This window comes from Peromyscus leucopus, chromosome 3, assembly GCF_004664715.2.
Source record: "Peromyscus leucopus breed LL Stock chromosome 3, UCI_PerLeu_2.1, whole genome shotgun sequence".
Classification (NCBI taxonomy): domain Eukaryota; kingdom Metazoa; phylum Chordata; class Mammalia; order Rodentia; family Cricetidae; genus Peromyscus; species Peromyscus leucopus.
In genome coordinates this window covers 125,682,917-125,699,523 of record NC_051065.1, presented here as the reverse complement: position 1 = coordinate 125,699,523, position 16,607 = coordinate 125,682,917, and positions in this window count along the sequence as shown.

Sequence of the window (16,607 nt, the reverse complement as noted above, 5' to 3'; positions counted from 1 at the left end):
ACTGCAGTCAGAGTGCTGAGATGTTGCATGTCACTGCAGTCAGTGTGCTGAGATGTCATGTCACTGCAGTCAAGAGCCGCTTGAGATGCTTCATGTTCACTGCAGTGAGAGGTGTTTGAGATGTTCATGTCACTGCAGTGTGCTGAGATGTTCATGTCACCTGCTACTCAGTGTGCTGAGAATTGTCCATGTCACTGCAGTCAGGTGCTGAGATTGTTTCATGTCACTGCAGTCAGAGCTGCTGAGATGTTCATGATCACTGCAGTAAGTGCTGTGAGATTGTTATGTCATCGCAGTCCAGAGTGCTGAGTTATGTTCATTCACTGCAGGTCGCTAATATGTTTCATGTCACTGCAGTCAGTTGTTGCTGAGATGGTCATGTCACTCATCAGTTGTGCTTAGATTCACGTCACTGCAGTCAGTGTGCTAAGAAGTTTCATGTCCACTGCAGTCAGTGTGCTGAGATGTTCATGTCACTGCAGTCAGATGCTGAGATGTTCATGTCACTTGCAGTGTGCTAAGATGTCCATGTCACTGCAGTCAGTGTGCTGAGATGTCATTGTCACTGCCCAAGTCAGTGTGCTTGAGATGTTCATGTCATCTCAATTCAGAGTGCGAGAGTTCATGTTCACTGCAGTCGGTGTTGCTGAGATGTTCATGTCACTGCAGTCAGTGTGCTTGAGATGTTCATGTCAACTGCAGTGTGCTGAGATGTTTCATGTCACTAAGTCAGTGTGCTGAGATGTTCATGTCACTGCAGTCAGAGTGCTGAAAGGATGTCATGTCACTGCAGTCAGAGTGCTGAGATGTTCATGTCACTGCAGCAGAGAGCTGAGATTGTTCATGTCACTGCAGTCAGTGTGCTGAGATGTTTCATTGTTTAACTGCAGTGTGCTGAGTATGTTCATTGTCACTGCAGTCAGAGTGCTGAGAGGTTCATGTTACTGCAGTTGTGCTTGAGATGTTCATGTCACACTGCAGTCAGAGTGCTGAGATATTCATTGTCACTTGCATCAGAGTACTGGAGATGTCATGTCACTGCAGTCAGAGTGCTGAGATGTTCGTGTTACTGCAGTGTGCTGAGATGTCATTCACTTGCACGTCAGTGTGCTGAGATGTCTTGTCACTGCAGTGTGCTGAAATGTTCATGTCACTGCATTCTTGTGCTGAGAAATGTCCAGTCACTGCAGTTCAGTGTGCTGAGATGCTCATGTCATGCAGTCAAGAGCTGGTAGATGTACATCTCACCGCATATCAGAGTGCTGAAAAGATGTCATGTCACTGCCGGTCAGAGTGCTTGAGATGTTCATTCACTGCCAGTACAAGAGTGCTGAGATGTTCGTTTGTTACTGCAGGTCTGAGATGTTCATGTCACTGCAGTCACGAGTGCTGAGATATTCATGTCAAAGCAATCAGAATGCTGAGATGTTTCATGTCACTTGCAGGTTAGAGTGCTGAGATATTCATGTCACTGCAGTCAGTGTGCTGAGATGTCCATGTCACTGCAGGTCAGTGTTGCTGAGATGCTCATGTCACTGCAGTCAGAGTTGCGTGAGATTACCTGTCACCGCAATCAGAGTGCTGAGATGTCCATGTACACTGCGGTCAGATGTGCTGAGATGTTCATGTCACTGCAGTCAGGAGTGCTTGAGATGTTCGTGTTACTGCAGTGTGTGAGATGTTCATGTCACTGCAGTCAGAAAAGTGCTGAAGATATTCATGTCAAAGCAATCAGAATGCTGAATGTTCATGTCACTGCAGTCAGGAGTGCTGAGATATTCATGTCACTGCCAGTCAGAGTGCTGAGATTGTCCATGTCACTGTGGTCAGAATGTTGCTGAGATGTTCAATGTCACTCTTGCAGTCCGAGTGCCCTTGAGTTGTTCTGTTACTGCAGTGTGCTGAGATGTCATGTCACTGCCAGTCAGGATGTGCTGAGATGTCATGTCAATGCAGTGTGCTGAAAGTTCATGTCACTGCATTCAGTGTGCTGAGATGATCCATTGTCACTGCAGAGTCATGTGCTGAAATGTTTCATGTCACTCAGTGTGCTGAGATGTTTCATATCACTGCAGTCAGCTGTGGCTAAGGAAGTTTCATGTCACTGCAGTCAGTGTGGGAGCGTTGTCATTTCACTGCAGTCAGTTGTGCTGAGATGTTAATGTCAATGCAGTCAGTGTGCTGAGATGTTCATGTCACTGCAGTCAGGGTGCTGAAATGTTCATGATCACTGCCAGTTGTTGCTAAGATGATTTCATGTCACATGCAGTCGGCTACTGCTGCTAGATGTCCATGTCCACTGCGGCCCAGTGTGCTGAGATGTTCATGTCACTGCCAGTCAGTGTGCAGAGATGTCATGGCACTGCAGTCAGTGTGCTGAGATGTTCATTTCACTGCCAGTCAGTGTACTAGATGATGTCTATGTCACTGCAGTCAGAGTGCTGAGATGTCCAGTGTCACTGCAGTCAGTGTACTAGAGATGTCTTTATGTTCACTGCAGTTCAGTGTGCTGGAGATGTTCATGTCACTGCAGTCATGTGTGAGATGTCCTTGTCACTGCAGTGTGATGAAGATGTTCATGTCCACTCTAGTCAGTGTGCTGAGATGCTTCATGTCAACTGCAGTCAGAGTGCTGAGATGTTCATGTCACTGCAGTGTGCTTAGATGTTCATGTCACTGCAGTTCAATGTGCTTAGATGTCCATTCACTTGCGGTCAGCTGTGCTAGATGTCCATTGTCACTGCAGTCAGTCTGCTTGAGATTGTCCATCGTCACTGCAGTCAGTGTGCTGAGATGTCCATATCACTGCGGTCAGTGTGCATGAGATGTCCATGTCACTGTAGTCAGTGTGCTGAGATGTCCATGGTCACTGCAATTCAGAGTGCCTTGAGATTTATTGTCACTGCAGTCAGAGTGCTGAGATGTTCATGTCACTGCAGTCAGTGTGCTGAGATAGTTCATGTCACTGCAGTCAGAGTGCTGAGATGTCCATGTCCAACTGCAGTCAGTGTGCTGAGATGTTCATGTCACTGCAGTCAGAGCGCTGAGATGTTCATGTCACTGCGTGAGGAGTCGCTGAGATGTTCATGTCACTGCAGATGTGCTGAGCACTGTTTCAATGTCACTGTAGTCAGTGTGCTGAGATGTCATGTCAACTGCAGTCAGTGTGCTGAGCATGTTCATGTTCACTGCAGTCAGAGTTGCTGAGATGTTTTCATGTCACTAGCAGTCAGTGTGCTGAGATGTTCATGTCATCGCAGTCAGAGTGCTGAGATTGTTCATGTCACTGCAGTGTGCTAATATGTTCATGTTCAGTGCAGTCAGTGTGCTGAGATGTCATGCACTGCAGTCAAAAGTGTGCTGAGATGTCACGTCACTGCAGTCATGTGCTAAGAAAAGTTTCATGTCACTGCGTCAGTGCTGCTTGAGATGTTCATGTCACTGCAGTCAGAGTCTTGAGATGTTCATGTCACTGCAGGTGCTAAGTGTCCATGTCACTGCAGTCAGTGTGCTGAGATGGTCATGTCACTGCAGTCAGTGTGCTGAGATGTTCATGTCATCGCCATTCAGAGTGCTGAAGATGTTCATTGTCACTGCAGTCGCGGTGTGCTGAGATGTTCATGTCACTGCAGGTCGGTGTGCTGAGATGTTCATCTCATGCAGTCAGAGTGCTGAGATTTCATGTTCCACTCAGTCAGAGAGCTGAGATGTCATGTCACTGCAGCAGTGTGGGCTGAGATGTTTCATGTTACTGCAGTCTTGTTGCTGAGATGTTCATGTCACTGCAGTCAGAGTGCTGAGATGTCCATGTCACTGCGGTCAGTGTGCTGAGGATGTTTCGTGTTACTCAGTGTGCTGAGATGTCATGTCACTGCAGTCAGTGTGCAGAGATGTTTCATGTCACTGCCAGTCAATGCTGCTGAGATGTTCCATCACTTTGATGTCGTTGTGCTGAGATGTCCATGTCCACTGCAAGTCATGTGCTAGAGATGGTTCTATGTCACTGCAGCATTGTGCAGAAGATGTTCATGTCACTGCAGTTCTGTGTGCTAATGTTCATGTCACTGCAGTCAGTGTGGCTGAGATGTCATGTCACTGCAATCAGTGTTGCTGAGATGTTCATATCTCACTGCAGTTCAGGTTGTGCTGAAGATTGTCCATGTCACTGCCAGTGTGCTGAGATGTTCATGTCACTGCAGTCAGTGTGCTTGAGATGTCCATGTCACTGCAGTGTGATGAGATGTTCATGTCACTCTAGGTCAGTGTGCTGAGATGTTCATGTCACTGCAGTCAGTGTGCTAAGATTGTCATGTCACTGCAGTCAGTGTGCTGAGAGTTCATTTCACTGCAGTCAGTGTACTGAAATGTTCTTGTCACTGCAGCTTATGCTGCTGAGATCATGTCACTGCAGTCAGTGATGCTTGAGGATGATGTCACTGCAGTCAGAGTGCTTGAGATGTTCATTGTCACTGCAGAGTGCTGAGATGTCCATATGTCACTGCAGTCAGTGTGCTGTGTATGTCATTCACTGCATTCAGAGTGCTGAGATTTCATGTCAACTGCAATCAGAGTGCTGAGATGTTCATGGTCACTGCAGTTCGAGTGCTGAGATGCTTCCATGTCACTGCAGTCAGTGTTGCTGAAGATGTCATGTCACTGCAGTCAGAGTGCTGAGATGTCCATGTCACTGCGGGTCAGTTCCGTGCGCTTAGATGTTCATGTCATGCAGTCAGAGTGCTGAAGATGTTCGTGTTACTGCAGCCGGCTGAGATGTCATGTCACTGAAATCAGTGTGCTGAAATTCGATGGTCACTGCAGTTGCTGTAAATGTCATGGTCACTGCAGTCAGTGTTGCTGAGATGTTCATGTCACTGCAGTCAGTGTGCTGAGATGTCATTCACTGCAGTCAGTGTGCTTGAGATGTTTCATGTCAACTGCATTCAGTAATGCTGAAATGTTCATGTCACTGCAGTGTGCTGAGATGTTCATGTCCACTGCAGTCAGGTGTGCTGAGATGTTCTGTTTACTGCAGTGTTGCTGAGATCGTTATGTCCACTGCAGTCAGTGTGCAGAGATGTTCATGTCACTGCAGTTCAATGTCTAGATGTCCATGTCACTGCGCGTCGGTGATGCTGAGATGTTCATGTCACTTGTAGTCAGTGTGCAAGATGTTTCATGTCACTGCAGTCAATGTGCTGAGCTGTTTCATGCAACTGCGTCAGTGTGCTGAGATGTCCCATGTCACTGCAGTCATTGTGCTGAGATGTTCAAAATGTCACTGCATGTCGGTGCTGCTGAAATGTCAATGTCACTGCAGCTGTGCTGAAATGTTCATGTCACTTTGCAGTCCAGTGTGGCGAGCATGTTCATGATCACTGCAGTCAGAGCGCTGATGATGTTCATGTCACTGCAGTCAGAGTGCTGAGATGTTCATGCACTTACATTGTGCTGAGGATGTTCATGTCACGTGTAGTCAGTGTGCTGAGATGTCCATGTCACTGCAGTCAGGTGCTGAGATGTTCATGTCCACTGCACAGTCAGAGTGCTGAGATGTTCATGTCACTGCAGTCAGTGATGCTGAATTATGTTTCTTGTCATCGCAGTCAGAGTGCTGAGATGTTTCATGTCACTGCCAGTGCTTGTTAATATGTTCATGTCACTGCATCAGTGTGCTGAGATTCATGTCACTGCAGTCAGTGTGCTGAAATGTTCATGTCACTGCAGTCAGTGTGCTGAGATGTTCATGGTCACTGCAGTTCAGTTTGCTGAGATGTCATGTCACTGCAGTCAGCTGTGCTGAGATGTTCATGTTCACTGCATTCAGTATGCTGAAATGTTTCCATGTCACTTGCAGTCTGCTGAGATGTCATGTCACGTGCAGTCAGTTGTGCTGAGATGTTCGTGTTACTGCAGTGTGCTGAGATGTTAGTCCACTGCAGTCAGTGTGCAGAGATGTTCATTTGTCACTGCAGTCACATGTGCTGAGATGTCCATGTCACTGCGTTCGGTGTGTGAGATTGCTTCATTCACTGTAGTCAGTGTGCAGAGATGTTCATGTCACTGCAGTCATGTCTGAAGATTGTCCATTTCACTGCGCGTCAGTGTGCTGGATGTCCATGTTCACTGCCAGTCATTGTGCTGAGATGTCCATGTCACTACAGTCAGGTGCTGAAATGTCTTGTCACTGCAGTGTGCTGAAATTTCATGTCACTGCAGTCAGTTGTGCTGAGAATGTTCATTGTCACTGCCAGTCAGAAGCACTGAGATGTTTCATGTCACTCAGTCAGAGTGCTGAGATGTTCATGTTCACTACAGTGTGCTGAGATGTTCATGTCCACTGTATCAGTGTGCTGAGATGTCCATGTACTGCAGTCAGTGTGCTGAGATGTTAGATTCTGCTCACTGCCAGTCAGAGTGCTGAGATGTTATGTTCACTGCAGTCAGTGTGCTGCATATGTTTCTTGTCATCGCAGTCAGAGTGCTGAGATGTTCATGTCACTTTGCAGTGTTGTAATATGTTCATGTCACTGCAGTCAGTGTGCTGAGATGTCACGTCACTGCAGTCAGTGTGCTAAAAGTTCATGTCACTGCAGTCAGTGTGCTGAGATGTTTCATGTCACTGCAGTCAGAGTGCTGAGATGTTCATCGTCACTGCAGTGTGCTAAGATTTGGGGTTTTCCCCATTTGGTCCCCCCCCCCCACTGCAGTCAGTGTGCTGAGATGTCATGTCACTGCAGTCAGTGTGCTGAGATGTTCATGTCACTGCAGTCGGTGTGCTGAGCTATGTTCATGTTCACTGCAGTCGGTTGCTGCTGTAGATTGTTCATTCACTGCAATGTGCTGAGATGCTTCATGTCACTGCAGTCAGTTGTGCTGAGATGTTTCATGTCACTGCATGTCAGAGTGCTGAGATGTCATGTCACTTGCAGTCAGAGTGCTGAGATTGTTCATGTCACTGCAGTCAGAGTGCTTGAGATGTCATGTCCACTGGCAGTCAGTGTGCTTGAGATGTTCATTACTGCAGTCAGAAGTGCCTGAGATGTTCATGTCACTTGGCAGTCAGAGTGCTGAGACAATGTTCATGTTACTGCAGTGTCTGAGACGTAAAATGTTCATTGTCACTGCAGTGTGCTGATGATTCATGTCACTGCAATCATAGTGCTAGATGTTCATGTCACTGCAGTGTGCTAAGATGTCATTAACCACTGCAGTCAGTGTGCTGAGATGTCATGTCACTGCAGTCAGTTGTGCTTGATGTTCATGTCATCGGCATTCAGAGTGCTGCGGATGTTCATGTCACTGCAGTCGGACCTGCTGCTGAGATGTCATGTCACTGCAGTCAGTGTGCTTGAGATGTTCATGTCCACTGAGTGTGCTGAGATTGTCATGTCACTGCAGTCAGTGTGCTGAAGATGTTCATGTCACGCAGTCAGGAGTGTGAGATGTCATGTCACTGCATTTAAGAGTTGCTGAGATTTCATGTTCACTGCAGTCAGAGAGCTGCAGATGTCATGTCACTCAGTCAGGCTGCTGAGATGTTCATGTTTACTGCAGTGTGCTAGAGTTCATGTCACTGCAGTCAGAGTGCTGAGAGGTTCATGTTACTGCAGTGTGCTGAGATGTTATTGTCACTGCAGTTCAGAGTGCTGAGATACTTCATGTCACTGCAATCAGAGTACTGAGATGTTCATGTCACTGCAAGTCAGAGTGCTGATATTGTTCCATGTTCACTGCAGTCAGTGTGCATGAGATTGTCATGTCACTTGCGTCAGAGTTGCTGAGATGGTCCATGTCACTGCCGGTTCAGTGTGCTGAAGATGGTTCATGTCACTGCAGTCAGAGTCTGCTGAGAGTTCGTGTTACTGCAGTGTTGCTGAGATGTTCATTCACTGGCAGTCAGTGTGCTGAGATGAATCATGTCACTGCAGTGTGGCATGAAATGTTCATGTCACTGCAGTCAGTGTGCTTTGAGAGTCCATTGTCCACTGCAGTCAGTGTGCTGAGATGTCCATGTCACTGAGTCAGTGCTGGCTGAGAGCTTACATTGGTCACTTGCAGTCAGTGTGCTGAGATGTCATGTCACTGCAGTCAGTGTCTAGATGTTCATGTCACTGCAATTCAGTGTGCCTGAAATGTCATGTTCACTGCAGTGTGGCTGAGATGTTCATATTCATGCAGTCATGTGTGCTAAGAGTCATGTCACTGCACAGAGTGCTGAGATGTCCATGTCACTTGCGATCAGCTGTGCTGAGAGTTCAGTGTATAACTTGCAGGTGTTGCTGAAGATCTCTCATGTCAATGCACGCAGCGGCAGAGACTTTCATGTCCAATGCAGTCAATGTGCTGACTCTCTCCCATGTCACTGACGTCTTTGTGTGAGATGTCCATGTCACTGCATTCAAGTGTTGCTAGAGATGTCTAGGTCACTGCAGTCAGTGTGCCAGAGATGTTCATGTTCACTGCCAGTCAGTTGTGCTGGAGATGTTCATGTCACTGCAGTCAGTGTGCTGAAGATGTCATGTCACTGGCAGGTCAGTGTGCTGAGATGTTCATATCAACTGCAGTCGCGATGTGCTGGAGATGTCCATGTCACTGCAGCTTGTGCTGGAGATGTTTCATGTCACACTGCATCTCAGATACTTGCTGAGATGTCCATTCACTGCAGTGTGATGAGATGCTTCATGTCACTCTATTCAGTGTGCTGAGATGTTCATGTCACTGCAGTACAGTGTGCTAGATGTCATGTCACTGCAGTTCAGTGTGCTTGAGATGTTCATTTCACTGCAGTCAGTGTGCTGAAAATGTTCTTGTCACTGCAGTTGCTGAGATTGTTTCATGTCACTGCAGTCAGTGTGCTGAGATGTCATGTCACTGCAGTCAGAGTGCGAATGTTTCATGATCACTGCAGAAGTGCTTGAGATGTCCATGTCACTGCAGTCAGTGTGCTGTGATGTTCATGTCACTGCAGTCAGAGTGCTGTAGATATCATGTCACTGCAATCAGAAGTGCTTGAGACTGTTCATGTCACTGCAGTCAGAGTGCTGGAGATGTTCATGTCACTGCAGGTGCAGTGTTGCTGAGATGTCTATGTCACTGCAGTCAGCTTGTGCTGAGATGTCCATGTCACTGCGGTCAGTGTGCTTAGATGTTCAGTCACTGCAGTCAGAGTGCTGAGATTGTTCGTGTTTACTCATTTGCCTGAGATGTCATGTCACGGAAGTCCAGTGTGCGAAATGTCATTGTCACTGCAGTGTAGACTGAAATTGTTCATTCACTGCAGTCAGTGCTGCTGAGATTTCCATGTCATGCAGTCAGTTGATGCTGAGATGTCATGTCACTGCAGTCAGTTGTGCTGAGATGTTCATGTCCACTGCATTCAGTATGCTGAAATGTTTCATTGTCACTGCAGTGTGCTGAGATGTTTCATGTCACTGCAGTCAGTGTGCTGAGATGTTCGTGTTACTGGCAGTGTGCTGAGATTTATTGTCACTGCAGTTCAGTGTGCAGAGATGTTTCATTTCACTGCAGGTCAATATGCTGAGATGTCCATGTCACTGGCGGTCGGTACAATGTTGCTGAGGATGTTCATGTCACAGTCAGTGTGCTAGAGATGTCTGTCATGCAGTCAGTGTGCAGAGATGTTCATGTCACTGCATCAGTGCTGCTGAGATGTTCATGTTCACTGCATCAGTGTGCTTGAGATGTCATGTCACTTGCCAGTCAGTGTTTGCTGAGATGTTCATATCACTGCAGTCGGGGTGTGCTGAGATGTCCATGTCACTGCAGGCTGTGCTGGATGTTCATTGTTCACTGCAGTCAGTTGTGCTTGAGATGTCCATGTCACTGCAGTGTGATGAGATGTTTCATGTCACTCTAGTTCATGTGCTGAGATGTTCCTGTCACGCAGTCAGTGTGCTAAGATGTCATGTCACTGCAGTCAGTGTGCTGAGAGTTTTTCATTTCACTGCAGTTCATGTGCTGAAATGTTCTTGTCACTGCTCAGTGTGTGAGATGTTCATGTCACTGCAGTCAGTTGCTGAGATGTCATGTCACTTGCAGTCAGAGTGCTGAGAGTTCATTGTCACTGCAGAGTGCTGAGATTGTCCATTCACTGCAGTCAGTGTGCTTTTTGATGTTTTCATGTCACTGCAGTCAGACTGCTGAGATATTCATGTCACTGCATCAAGAGTCTGATATGTTCATGTCAATGCATCAGAGTGCTGAGATGTTTCATTGTCACTGCAGTCAGTGTGCTGAGATGTCCATGTCACTGCCAGTCAGTGCTGAGATGTCCATCACTGAGTCAGTGTGCTGAGATGTTTCATGTCACTGCAGTCAGTGTGCTGAGATGTTCATGTCATGCAGTGTGCTGAGATGTTCATGTCACTTAATCAGTGTGCTGAAATGTCATGTCACTGCAGTGTGCTGAAATGTCATGTCACTTGGAGTTCATGTTGCTGAAGATGTTCATGTCTACTGCAGTGTGTGCTGAGATGTCATGTCACTGCAGTCAGTGTGCATGTTCATGTCATGCATCAGTTGGCTGAAATGTTCATGTCACTGCAGTGTGGCTTGAGTTGCAGTCAGTGTGCTGAGATGTCACTGCAGTCCACTGCAGTCAGTGTTGCAGAGTTCATGTCACTGCAGTCAGTTGCTGAGATGTTCATGTCATGCAGTCAGATGTGCTGAGATGTTCATGTTCACTGTTAGTCAGTGTGCAAATGTTCATGTCACTGTCATGTCATGTCATGTGGCTGAGATGTCCATGTCACTGCATGTCACTCAGTGTGCTGAGATTGTTTCATGTCACTGAAATGCAGTTGTGCTGATGGTCAATGTCCGAGATGTCATGTCACTGCAGTGTGCTGAGATGTTATGTCACTGCAGTGTGCTGAGATGTTCATGTCACTGCAGTGTGCTGAGTGTTCATGTCACTGCAGTCAGTGTGCTGAGATGTTCATGTCACTGCAGTCAGAGTGCTGAGATGTTCATGTCACTGCAGTCAGGTGCTGAGATGTTCATGTCACTGCAGTGTGCTGAGATGTTCATGTCACTGCAGTCAGAGTGCTGAGAATGTGATGGACTGCCAGTGTGCTGAGATGTTCATTCACTGCAGTCCAGAGTGCTGAGATGTCATGTCACTGCAGTTAGTGTGCTGATATGTTCATGTCACGCATCAATGCTGAGATGTTCATGTCACTGCAGTGAGTGCGTGAGTCAGTTCATGTATTGTCACTCCAGTCAGTTGCTGAGATGTCATGTCACTGCAGTCAGTGTGCTGAGAATGTCCATGTCACTCAGTTCAGCAGTGTGCTGAGATGTTCATGTCACTGCAGTCAGAGGTGCTGAGTGTTCATGTCCACGCAGTGTTGCAGTGTTGCTGAAAGTCAGTGCTGAGATTTCATGTCATGTCAGTGTGCTGAGATGTTCATGTGCACGTGTGCTGAGATGTTCATGTCACTGCAGTGTGCATGAGATGCTGAGAGTGGCTGAGATGCATGTCACTGCAGTCAGTGTGCTGAGATGTTTCATGTCACTGCAGTCAGTGTGCTGAGATGTCATGTTCAGTCTGCAGTCAGAGTGCTGGGATGTTCATGTCACTGCAGTCAGTGTGCTGAGATGTTCATGTCAACTGCAGTCAGTGTGCTCATGACTGAGTCAGTGTGCTGAGATGTTACTGCAGTGTGCTGAGATGTTCATGTCACTGCAGTCAGTGTAGCTGATGTTTCATGTCATGCATAAGTGCTGAGATGTCATGTCACTGTCAGAGTGCTGAGATGTTCACTCAGTGTGTGAAGATGCATGTCACTGCAGTCAGTGTGCTGAGATGTTCATGTCACTGCACAGTCAGTGTGCTGAGATGTCATGCACTGCAGTCAGTGTGCTGAGTTTCATATCACTGCAGTCGGTGTGCTGAGATGTCCATGTCACGCATGTTGCTGAGATGTTCATGTCACTGCAGTCAGTGTGCTGAGATGTTCCATGTCCACTCGCATGTCACTTCTAGTTCAGTGTGCTGAGATGTTCATGTCACTGCAGTTCAGTGTGCTAATGTTCATGTCACTGCAGTCAGTGTGCTGAGATGTTCATTTCACTGCAGTCAGTGTGCTGAAATGTTCTGACTGCAGTGTTGCTTGAGATGTCATGTCACGCAGTCAGTGTGCTGAGAGTGTCATGTACAACTGGCAGTCAGAGTGCTGAATGTTTCATGTCACTGCAAGGAGTGCTGAGAATCATGTCACTGCAGTCAGTGTGCTGTGATGTTTTCATGTCACTGCAGTCAGAAGTGCTGAGATATCATGTCACTGCAATCAGAGTGCTTGAGATGTTTCATGTCACCTGCAGTCAGGAGTGCTGAAAGATGTTCATGTCACTGCAAATCAGTGTGCTGATATGTCATGTCACTCAGTCAGAAGTGCTAGAAGATGTCCCATGTCACTGCGGTCAGTGTGCTTGAGATGTCATTGTCACTGCAGTTCAGGAGTGCTGAGATGTTTCGTTGTTACTGCGCAGTGTGCTTGAGGATGTCATGTCACTGAGTCAGTGTCTGAAATGTCATGGTCCACTGCAGTGTGCTGAAATGTCATGTCACTTGCGTCAGTGTGCTGAGATGTTTCATGTCACTGCAGTTCAGTGTGCTGAGATGTCATGTCACTGCAGTCAGTGTGCTGAGATGTTCATGTCACTTGCATTCAGTGTTGCTGAAAATGTTCATGTCACTTGCAGTGTGCTGAGGATGTTCATGTCACTGCAGTCAGAGTGCTGGAATGTGCTGAGTGTTTACTGCAGTGTGCTGAGATGTTATGTCACTGCAGTCAGTTGTGCAGAGATGTTCATGTCACTGCAGTCAATGTGCATGACGATGTCCATGTCACTTTGCGCGTCGGTGTGCTGAGATGTTCATGTCACTGTAGTCAGATGTGCAGAGATTCATGTCACTGCAGTCTGTCAGAGATGTTCATGGTCACTGCATCAGTGTGCTGAGATGTCCATGTCACTGCGGTCAGTGTGCTGAGATGTCCATGCATGCAGTCAGTGTGCTGAGATGTCCATGTCACTGCAAGTCAAGGTGTGCTGAGATGTCCATGTCACTGCAGTCAGTGTGCTGAGATGTCATGTCACTGCAGTCAGTGTGCTAGAGATGTCTATGTCACTGCAGCAGTGTGCTGAGATGTCCATGTCACTGCAGTAGTGTGAGATGTCCATGTCACTGCAGTGTGCTGAGATGTTCATGTCACTGCCAGTCAGTGTGCTGAGATTGTCCATGTCACTGCAGTGTGATGAGATGTTCATGACTCTAGTCAGTGTGCGAAGATGTTCATGTCACTGCAGTCAGTGTGTGAGATGTTCATGTCACTGCAGTCAGAGTGCTGAAGTTCATGTCACTGCAGTCAGTGTGCTGATATGTTCTTGTCATCGCAGTCAGAGTGCTGAGATGTTCATGTCACTGCAGTGTGGCTAATTATGTTCATGTCACTGCAGTCAGTGTCCTGAGATGTCATGTCACTGCAGTCAGTGTGCTGAGATGTCACGTCATGTCACTGCAGTCAGTGCTGCTGCAGTCAGAAGTTCATGTCATGTCACTGCATGTCAGTGTGCTGAGATGTTCATGTCACTGCAGTCAGAGTGCTGAGATGTTCATGTCACTGCAGTGTGCTAAGATGTCCATGTCACTGCAGTCAGTGTGCTGAGATGTCATGTCACTGCAGTCAGTGTGCTGAGATGTTTCATTTGTCACTGAGCAGTCGGTGTGCTGAGATGTTCATGTCACTGCAGTCGGTGTGCTGAGATGTTCATGTCACTGCAGTGTATGCTGAGATGTTCATGTCACTGCAGTCAGTGTGCTTGGAATGTTCATGTCACTGCAGTCAGAGTGCTGAGATGTCATGTCACTGCAGTCAGAGTGCTGAGATGTTCATGTCACTGCAGTCAGAGTGCTGAGATGTCATGTCACTGCAGTCAGTGTGCTGAGATGTTCATGTTTTGCAGTCAGAGTGCTGAGATGTCATGTCACTGCAGTTCAGAGTGCTGAGATGTTTCATGTACTGCAGTGTGCTGAGATGTTCATGTCACTGCAGTGTGCTTATGTTCATGTCACTGCAATTCATTAGTGCTGAGATGTTCATGTCACTGCAGTGTGCTAAGATTTCATGTTACTGCAGTGTGCTGAGATGTGTCACTGCAGTCAGAGTGCTGAGATGTTTTCATGTGCAGTCAGAGTGCTGAGATGTTCATGTCACTGCAGTCAGTGTGCTGAGATGTTCATGTCACTGCAGTCAGTGTGCTGAGATGTTCATGTCACTGCAGTCAGTGTGCTGAGATGTCAGTTCAGTGCTGACATGCTGAGATGTTTCAGTCACTGTTCATGTGCTGAGATCATGTCACTGAGTCAGTGTGCTGAGATGATGGATCACATGTATGTCAGTGTGCTGAGATGTTCATGTCACTGCTTAGTGATGTGAGTCAATGTTCATGTCACTGTGGTGTGCTGAGATGCATGACTGTATCAGTGTGCAGAGATGTTCATGTCACTGCAGTCAATGTGCTGAGATGTCCATGTCACTGCGGTCAGTGTGCTGAGATGTCCATGTCACTGCAGTCAGTGTGCTGAGATGTCCATGTCACTGCAGTCAGTGTGCTGAGATGTCCATGTCACTGCAGTCAGTGTGCTAGAGATGTCTATGTCACTGCAGTCAGTGTGCTGAGATGTCCATGTCACTGCAGTCAGTTCGAGATGTGTGCTAGAGATGTCTATGTCACTGCAGTCAGTGTGCTGAGATGTCCATGTCACTGCAGTGTGCTGAGATGTTCATGTCACTGTAGTCAGTGTGCTGAGATGTCCATGTCACTGCGGTCAGTGTGCTGAGATGTTCATGTCACTGCAGTCATTGTGCAGAGATGTTCATGTCACTGCAGTCAGTGTGCTGAGATGTTCATGTCACTGCAGTCAATGTGCTGAGATGTCCATGTCACTGCGTTCGGTGTGCTGAGATGTTCATGTCACTGTAGTCAGTGTGCAGAGATGTTCATGTCACTGCAGTCAATGTGCTGAGATGTCCATGTCACTGCGGTCAGTGTGCTGAGATGTCCATGTCACTGCAGTCAGTGTGCTGAGATGTCCATGTCACTGTCACTGTCCATGTGCTTCAGTGTGCTGAGATGTCCATGTCACTGCAGTCAGTGTGCTAGAGATGTCTATGTCACTGCAGTCAGTGTGCTGAGATGTCCATGTCACTGCAGTGTGCTGAGATGTTCATGTCACTGTAGTCAGTGTGCAGAGATGTCCATGTCACTGCAATCAGAGTGCTGAGATGTTATTGTCACTGCAGTCAGTGTGCTGAGATGTCCATGTCACTGCAGTTGTGATGAGATGTTCATGTCACCCTAGTCAGTGTGCTGAATGTTCATGTACTGCAGTCAGTGTGCTGAGATGTCCATGTCATGCAGTGTGCTGAGATGTTCATGTCACTGCAGTGTGCTGAGATGTTCATGTCACTGCAGTCAGAGTGCTGAGATGTTCATGTCACTGCAGTCAGAGTGCTGAGATGTTCATGTCACTGCAGTGTGCTAATATGTTCATGTCACTGCAGTCAGTGTGCTGAGATGTCATGTCACTGCAGTCAGTGTGCTGAGATGTTCATGTCACTGCAGTCAGAGTGCTGAGATGTTCATGTCACTGCAGTCAGTGTGCTGAGATGTCATGTCACTGCAGTCAGAGTGCTGAGATGTTCATGTCACTTGCAGTGTGCTAGATGTCATGTCACTGCATTCAGTGTGCTGAGATGTCATTCACTGCAGTCAGTTGTGCTGAGATGTTCATGTCACTGCAGTCGGTTGTGCTGAGATGTTCATGTCACTGCAGTGTGCTGAGATGTTTCATTGTCACTGCAGATGTGCTGAGATGTTCATGTCACTGCAGTCAGTGTGCTGAGATGTTTCATGTCATGAGTGCATGTCATGTCTGCTGAGATGTTCATGTCACTGCAGTCAGTGTGCTGAGATGTTCATGTCACTGCAGTCAGAGTGCTGAGATGTCATGTCACTGCAGTCAGTGCTGAGATGTTCATGTCACTTGCAGTCGTGCTGAGATGTTCATGTCACTGCAGTCAGAGTGCTGAGATGTTTCATGTCACTGCATGATGCTGAGATGTCATGTCAGCAGTCGTGCTGAGATGTTCATGTCACTGCAGTCAGAGTGCTGAGATGTTCATGTCACTGCAGTCAGAGTGCTGAGATGTCATGTTCACTGCAGTGTGTGCTGAGATGTTCATGTCACTGCAGTCAGAGTGCTGAGATGTTCATGTCACTGCAATCAGAGTGCTGAGATGTTTCATGTCACTGGCAGTCAGTGTGCTGAGATGTTTCATGTCTACTAGCAGTGTGCTGAGATGTCCATGTCACTGCAGTCAGTAGTGCTTGAGATGTTCATGTCACTGCAGTCAGAGTGCTGAGATGTCATGTCACTTGCAGTCAGTGTTGCTGAGATGTTCATGTCACTCGCAGTTCAGTAGTGCTGAGATGTTCATGTCACTGCAGTCGAGTGCTGAGATTCATGTCACTGCAGTCAGTGTGCTGAGATGTTCATGTCACTGCAGTGTGCTGAGTGT